We start from the raw sequence: 9,027 nt of genomic DNA, 5'->3' as shown, positions 1-9,027 counted from the left end.
AGACAGACACGTTCATTTTTATAGATATACTAGCATTTCAGCCTGGCGTTGCCCAGGTGTTTGGATGTGTATGTTGAGCAAAAAGAAAAAAAAATAAGTGGTAGTAGGAAGGCAGGCTCGAACCCATACCCCGAAGGAAGAAAAGAACGGGGGAAAAAACCTGACGTATTTGCTGTTACCACCACTGCCAAACCGGAAGTGACGTAGGTTTAAATTAGGGCTAGACAATCGAAAGGGCAAGAGTCCACCACCACCTTTGGGACCTGAGTCTGGACAGAACGGACGCGGAAGCGCCCCTTTTTACCTGGGGAGAGGATATGCGAGGTGGACGTAACTCAAAGACAAGCAGACCTCAGTGCAGGTCAAAAGAAAAACGTGAGGAAATTGGAGAAGCTCACCGAGATGGATGGAAAGGAGGCCACTCAAGGATAAGGGTTAAAGAGTGTAGTGTAGTCAAAAGGACAATATAGTAATCCATATTAATGGAAGTTCGGTAAATTTGTTAACTTAAGTGTAACGGCTCATCAGAAACTTGTTCACGTTGGACTTGAAGACAACCATATGGAAAGCAGGAAAACGGAAGACAATTCCACAGGCGTGCAGTTCTAAGAAAGAAGCTTTGATCATGGAATCTATATTTAGGTTTAGGAACAGATAAAGAGTGGGGGGAATTATTGATAGTGTTTTCAGCTAGACGAGTGTTTCTTGTGAAAGTTTGGCGAGGGGGGACCATAGATTGAAGCTCAGTCAAACACTTTCCATGAAAATAACGATAAAGCAGAGACAAACTCGCAACATCTCTTCTGTGAGAAAGAGGTTGCAGGAAAGAGAAAAGGACATCCCCTACGAGGCTACAAAGTCTATTTTGAACTCTATCACGGTAGGATAAGTCCTTTCTATAGCTCCTGCCCAGATGTGGCAACAGTACTCCATCCTTGGACGTATCTGGCTTTTATATAAATAGAGAATTGCATCAGCAGTGAGATATCTACTGGATCGATAGAAGGATCTGACCATTTTTCCAGTGACCTTGACAACAGATTTGATGTACGTATTCCATTTAAGATCAGGAGTAAAGGTCAAGCCCAGAAGCTTGTCAAAACTTGAGGCCTCCCCAAGATGAAAGCCATTCATTTTAATTGATGCCAGATGAGGATCAGAACGTTGATGATGTAAAGATAGAAGCTTGGTTTTAGATGCATTAAAATAACCAGCCACTCCTTTCCCCATTGTACAACATGATCAAGACCAGAGGAGAGAGAATCGGAGAGAACTTGGTCGTTTACTGTCTTAAATATGCTACCATAGATGGTAGTGTCATCAGCAAAAATGTCTACAAATGATGTAAGGATGTGATTTGGAAGATCATTAATGTAGATCAGGAAAAGAGTTGGGCCCAGGATGAACCCCTGAGGGACTCCAGCATTAATGCTGTGAGCTTCTGATTTTTGCCCATCAACTACTACTCTTATGAATCTATCAGAGAGAAATGATTTAATAATTGAGAAGACATTTCCAGCTATACCATAGCTAGCGATCTTGTGAAGTAAACCTTTATGCCATACCCTATCAAAGGCCTTAGATATGTCAAGAGCAATTGCCCTAGAAAGATTGCCTCCATTGAGAGATTCGCTAATCCTATGGGATATAACTGTAAGCACATCTGCTGTAGATCTAGCAGAATGGAAACCATATTGTGTGTCACTAAGAAGGTTATTTTTGCTGAGATGGTTGATTATTTCTCTATTTAACACAGATTCCAGCAACTTACTCATGACGCACAGGAGACTTATTGGCCTGTACTGAGAGGGGGATGAACGATCACCTGAATTCTTAAATACAGGGCATACTGATGAGATTTTCCAGGGTGATGAGAAGCAATTCTCCTTAAGACAACGTTTAAACAGTTTTGTAAGTATGGGCACTATTTCTGGTTGAAGTTTTTTGAGTACTATAATTGGAATACCATCAGGGCCGGTTGCTTTACTGGAGTCAAGGTTTTTGATTAGCTTAGTAACATCACATACAGATATATGTATATCACATAGCGTGTTTTCTGATACAGGAGGAAATGTTGGGGGTATGCAGCCTTGATCGCAAAGGGTAGAATTAGCTGCAAAGTTCTTGGCAAAGAGTTTGACTTTGTCTGATGCTGACGAGATTACCCCAGGTCCATTGATGAGAGTTGCGATAGAGCACACGCTGCTGTTCAGGATTCTGTTTGCTATTTGCCAAAACTGGTGGGAACCAAGCTGCTGCTCAGCTACTTTGGACTTGACAAACTGAGCATATAACTCTCTTGCATTCTTTATTACTTTCTTACAATGGTTGCTGGCAGTCCTGAAGTGGCTTTAGTTTCCATACATCTATTAGGTTGGAAGCAGTGGAAAAAGTGATTTCTGTGCGCAATAGCAGTAGCACATTCTGGAGAAAACCATGGCTGGCTGTTAGGTTTTTGCTGGAAATTTTTCGAGGGTATGAAACGGGCTATACCTACAATTAAACATTCCATCAGGTCTGATACTATAGAGGACACATCCTTTTTAAACATGGAATGCAGAGGTAGATCCGATATAAATGTATGGAAACTATCCCAGTCAGCCATAGTGTATCGATATACTGTTTATGTGCCCATTATCACTGTGGAGAGGGTTTCTTTTTTCGGCAGGTGGAGGTGTTCCTATCAGCAGGTCCGGAGTGGGTAGTTTTAATGGGGGACTGGAATGCCATCCTGGACCCCAAGATAGATAAGGTCGGGGGGGGGGGGGGGATAGAGGGTCGGAGAGGTGTGAAAGCAGCCTGTCTGACCTGATGGCCTCGTGCAATCTTGTCGACAGATTCCGTCTGGATCACCTGGGGAGGGAGATGTGGGCGTGGAAAAAAAGTGAGGCCTCCTTGGATAGGATGTTAGTTAGAAGAGCCGACATAGATTTCTTAACTTGTCCCACGTTCCACTAGCTAGGTCATTCGGACCATAAATTAGTAATGCCCTGTTTGAGAGTAGGTAATAGGCCTAGGTTGGCTGGCTACTGGAAGTTGAACGCCTCCTTACTGGAGATGAACGCCTTCCGGGAACAGCTGACAACACTAATTCAGCAGGAGTTAGTGGGGGCGGTTACTGGGAGTAGCTGGTGGGTTAGACTTAAGGCTTCCATCAGGCTCTTTCGCGTCCAATATAGCCAACACTGCGCGTTAACTAGGGTACAGACCAAAAGGCACCTAGATGATAGGCTGATCCGGGTGGTGGCTGGTGGGGATCCCCTAGAGATAGCAGTAGTTAAGGGGTACCTCCAGCGCTTGGCTAGCGAGTGTTACAAAGGTCAAGTAGTTACAGCTAGGTTAAACAGAGTCTCTAACGAACATTGACACAGTTGAGCGTAGGGCCGCTTTTAGACGCGGCTCAGATGGGTACATTTGGAAGGTGAAAAATCTGGAAGGACATACCCTCGTATCGACTCGAGAGATTTGCAATAGGTTTCGGCAACATTTTGAGGAGCGCTTTGCCCAACTACCCAGACTCTTCAGCCAGAAGTTTGGCAGCTATTTAGCCAGCTTGGCCCGCCTTACCGCGGCCCGAGCAGCTAGCTGTGATGGGATGGTTACAGAGTGTGAAGTCATTACTGCCTTGAAGCAGGTTGGCTATAACAAATCTCCAAGGCTCGATGGTTTGCCCTACGAACTGTATTTGAGGCTGTCACCCATGTTTGTTCTTCTGACGGGTGTGTTTAACCCCTAGTTTGCTCAGGGATCCATCCCTGGGCAGGTAACCAAAGGAGTGGTCACACTTCTGAAGAAGAGGGAGCGGCATGGTGGGGAGGATTTAGATGATTATAGGCCCATCACTCTGCTAAACACAGAGTTGAAGATTTTGTCCCGCGTTCTTGCAAACCGACTGCAGGTTGTTATCGGCAACTTGGTCGAACCAGATCAGACTTGTTCTGTAAAGGGGAGATCGATTCAAAACAACTTGCACTTGGTGTGCATGATCATAGAGGGGTTAGAAGATGACACAGAAGCCGCGCTGATCAATTTAGATCAGTCCAAAGCGTTCAATAGGGTCGACCATGGTTTCTTGGAATCTGTTATGGAGATCGCCGGCTTTGGTTTGGACTTTCGCAAGTGGATTTCCGTTCTGTATCGTGATCCTGTGGTAGCAGTACAAGTAAATGGTAGGTTGTCGGAGTCCTTTGGGATCTCTCGGTCGGTGTGCCAGGGTTGCCCGCTGTCACCTCTGTTGTATGTCCTTGTGTTGGAGCCCTTCCTTCGCAAATTAAGGGACGAGGTGGTTAGACCAGTCCTGTGCTGCATAGCTCTACCTGGCAGCAAATTTGCCAGGGTGTCCGCATACGCTGATGATGTCACCATTTTCGTTGGGCGAAGGATTGATATTAAAGCAGTGATGGAGGTGGTCGCTGAGTATGAAAATGTCACAGGGGCCATAGTCAATTGCAGCAAGTCGGTTGGCCTGCGGCTGGGCGCCTGGACTGAGGTAAACTCGCTTCCAGGTGGGTTCGGCTGGATGGATGGCCCGGTAAGGATTCTCTGTGTGTGGTTCGGGCCTGGACTCCAGTTGGACAAAAATTGGTCGGAAGTACAGACAAAGGTCGAGTCGTCAGTGAGGACTTGAATTCGCAAGGGCTTATCCCTGAAGGGTCATGCGGAGATGTGTCAAACTTACGTCTTTCCGTTGATCCTTTACCACTTGTCAGTACTTCCGCAGACCACTATAAGGCTTTGAAGCAACTCCTTTTCAAACTTCTTTGGAAAGGGAGAAAGCCATATGTCTGTAGACAGGTCTGTACACAGAAACTCAGCGAGGGAGGCTTGAGAATGCCTGACTTGTTAAGTCATAAGTATACCGAAAGATTGGCGTTCCTAAGTCGGACACTGCTTGATGAATTACACTGGGTACCAGTTGTGGAGTAAGCTTTTCCACAGCTCATATCCTCCCCTGCCGCTGAAGGTCGCAGAAGACCGGTGGGGGAACGGCAGTTCCTCTCCAAATGCAGAGCCGCCCTTAGGGCCTTGCTGAGGTCCAGTGACCTTGCACAGCCTAGGAAAAGGCTATATTGGGATTTAGTGGTGGGTACCGCAAAAGATCCGCTGGTTGAGCAGCTGTACACGTCGAGGGAGGAGGTCCTCTCTCAGTGGAATTGGGCGCCAGCCAGAAGCTTTTTAAATAATTTAGAATTCTCTTTGACATGGAGGCTTGTCCGGAATGCGCTGCCACTTTTCGGCGTGCTTGCCAGGGACTGCAGGAGGGATGACTACGTGCCCTTTTGCCCCTGCTGTGAGGATGACGAGGATGAAACAAGGGATCACACCTTTTTCTTTGCAGTGGAGTTTGGAGGCTCTGGGAGTATGTTGGAAAGGTAACGGCTCGCATCGACCTTTAGCAGTTGGTGCCACTTGATTTGGCGCACGTCGTCGACAACATGGACCTTCCGTATACTGGGGAGAAACAGTTGGTGTTTCTCACGATCCTAGCTGTAGCTAGGTTAGTAATGTGGGTTACACGTCTTAACATTATCTATGGGGTTGAATCAGTTTCGGATCGGGATCTAGTCGCTTACTTTAAGCTGATGCTTAAAGTAAAGATCAGATGTGATTGGAAAAAATTGCATTGCATAGACTTTGATAGGAGATGGGTGCACAACACTAGTTTTTGCATCCGACGAGGCGCCAGGTTGAAGTTTGTTTTCCCACCCTAGTAGTATTGGTCAGGCGGTGTTAAGGTTCTACGGAACCCAGCCCCGAGCAAAGTTTATTAGAGTAGGGATAGTTAGGTTTTAACCACTTCAAGTGGAAAATACTTTATTAGGTGCTAGACTAGGGCAAGTATGATAGTTGATCCTGTCCCCAATTTTATTTTTCATCAGCACTAGGAGAGCTTCCAAAGATGCCCAGTCTACCCTTTGTTTTGCCCCCAGTCTGTTGCCCCTATACGTACATTTATCTTGGAAGACGCCGTCCATTCCCTGTGTTACCCATCCCTATCTAATTTGTTTTTGAAATACCGTCCCTAGGTCCCCCACTCCTCACTAGGGAACAACCTGCTTGCTTTCGACCTTTGGGACTGGAAGACAGTGGGTGCTCCATATTCAGAAGTAGGTTGGAAAGATCCCTTACTAACCCGCCCCCATAGGCATTTTGTTTAGTTGTTTTATTTTTCTTTCTTTTTGAGTGTTTGCCCCACTCCCCATCATCTGATCCCTCATTTAGTTTAAAAAAAAAAAATCCTTTCTGTTTGTATATATAATTTTTGTTTTGTTAAACATGTAAATATTCATTTTTTCAGATTGTATATAAAGCCGACTCATATGCTGGGGAGATTTTAAGCAGATAAACTCCATAGTAAGAATGAAGTCTTATGGTGATAGTGTCTTAGTTTAGGGAACTCAATAAAGTCTTTTCAAAGACCTAGCTCTTAGTTAGAATGACCCTCGACCCCCACTTCCCCCTACCAGCTCCATGCCTGCGTGCTTTGGACCCCAAATGAGACTCTAGCAGTAGATAATGCTAGGGCCGGGGCCAAACACTAAATAACCTGTTGTTCTTGGCCTTCAGGCCAGGATCAAAGTGTAGTATCTCTTCCGGCAGATACTGCAAGCAAAGACCATATGTGAGGACAACCCCACATATAAGACCTTGGTCAATGTAGGGGCACCCCTTCATACCAATTGTCACTATCCAGCTCCCCTACTCCCCGGGGAGCTGGTCCCCATTTCCCCTTCACTCCTCACATTAAAAGTTGGCCTTGTGCCTAATTTGCTTGGTGGGGGAGCAAATAAATACCGTTGTTCTTGGCCTTCGCACCGAGATCAAAGTGTAGTATCTGTTCTGCAGATGCTACACTTAAGGTAATTTGTCCCAGTCAATGGATGGGAAACCCTCTATACTGGGACAATTATTATTTTTGGACCCAACCAGAGTGCCCCTTTTCCTTTTTTTTCGGGGAGCTGGTTTAACTCCACATTAAAAACGACCTTGTGTCACATTTTCCTTTGGTGGGAAAGCAAATAAATACTAATGGAAAAGAGGCTTGCCTTTTTTCTATTGTTCTTGGCCTTCGGGCTGAGATTTCTAGAGTGACAAGGATGACTAACTACCCCCATTTCCCTTTTGAGTTGGCCTTGTGCCTAAGTTTTTTTGTTCATGTTCATTTTTTGCCTGAATAAAAGATTTAATATCTCAAAGTGTAGTATCTGTTCTGCAGATGCTACACTTAAGGTAATTTGTCCCAGTAAATGGAGGAGAAACCCTCTATACTGGGATAATTACTATTTTTGGTCCCAACCAGAGTGTCCCTTTTCCCTTTTTTGGGGAGAGCTGGTTTAAACCCACTTTAAAAACGACCCCGTGTGACATTTTGCTTTGGTGAGAAAGCAAATAAATACTAACAGAAAAGAGGATGATGAATATCAATACACACAAAAGAAAAACTAATTTATTGGAGTATATATATATATATATATAATTATAAATCCGCGTTCCTGTCTTTTTTCACAGATGTTATAGCATATATATGTATATATGTGCTATGACGCCATACAAGATGTCATAATATCTATATCAGTGCAGTATACATCATATGACATCATAGCTTATGACATACATGATGACGTTATGTACCATCATATGTGATGGCGTCATATATGATGACATCATATATAATGACTTTGTATATGGCGTCATAACAAAAAGTTTTAAGGGAGGGGGCAAAAATGAAAGTAAAGTTTCCCGGATAACGCTAGGTAGATTATCTAGTATGTATATATATATATATATATATATATATATATATATATATCTTTTATTTTAAATAAACAATTTATATGGTTACTAGCAGGACCCATGTACTGGCGTTGCCCAGTGGAAGCATGACACAAAACCAGAAGAGATTCTGTAAAGGATCCCCGCAACCCCTCCAGAAAACAAATTAAACTACAGTTGTTAGTAGAGGTCACTGTGTGCCATGGGAAATAGCAGGCATAGGAATCATCTAGCTTCCACTATTGAGCATTGTTTGGAAGTGACAGCTAGGAGAAGCCACTGGCTATGATTATCAACATTAGTGGTTACTGGTGATTAGTGATGGTTTGGGGAAAATACTAGTGATTAGTGATGGTTTGGGGCAAGATATTCATGGGTACTGGCGTTTACTGTTTAGCACTGGCCACCATGATCAGTATGACCTCTATTAGAATGCTCCTAACTGAAATCTTCTGTCCTCAACTGTCGTGCACTGTCGAGCACTGGTATCCACTGGCTGTCAATGAATGCCTGTGGTGGTGACTAATGCTCAATTTCAGTTAGTGCTGTATTGAGGCAGTTACTTGCGATTACTGACATTTGCTGGCGTTTACTGGTAGATCTTGGCTGCCCTTACAACTGTCACTGTTGGTTTCCAGGGTACACTGTTGGTCATTGGCATTTGAAATGCTTCGAAATGAAACAGGCGGTTATTTGTGTTTACTATTTGTCACTAGCTTTCTCTGCAAATATTCTTCATACCCAGTTTCAGGATGCATTGAATAGCTTTAAAATGAAATCGACTGTGGTTACTGTCACTTCTTGACTGGGACAGCCACTGACGGGAACTGGCAAATACTAGTGTGCAAATTACATGTCTTTAACTGTCGGGCACCGTTATCCATGGTGTAATGTTTAAATTAAATGTATCTTCTTCATACGGTATAATAATAATACTCATACTACTACTACTACTACTACGAATTATTAATAATAATAACAATAACGATACAATATCTTTTGATTAAATTGCTAGGTGAAAGTACCAAATAGTCCTAAAAATTTGTGTCCATTTTTCACAGAAGCAACTTCGGAAAGAGAAATATAATAAATAAAATATAGCACTTTGTAATCAGGAATAAAATTACAGTTTATTTACTGATTGTTAAAAATAAAAAGTGTTGCATCTGTCTGGTCCTCTGTTATTGGAGAAATTCTTCTAGACTGAGGCAGTTTTTAATTTTTTCTCTCTCAATCAAGAATATTTAGTAATAT

The sequence above is a fragment of the Euprymna scolopes genome, chromosome 7, assembly GCF_053919585.1.
Source record: "Euprymna scolopes isolate OS-2025 chromosome 7, ASM5391958v1, whole genome shotgun sequence".
NCBI lineage: Eukaryota > Metazoa > Mollusca > Cephalopoda > Sepiida > Sepiolidae > Euprymna > Euprymna scolopes.
This window is presented reverse-complemented; position numbering follows the sequence as displayed.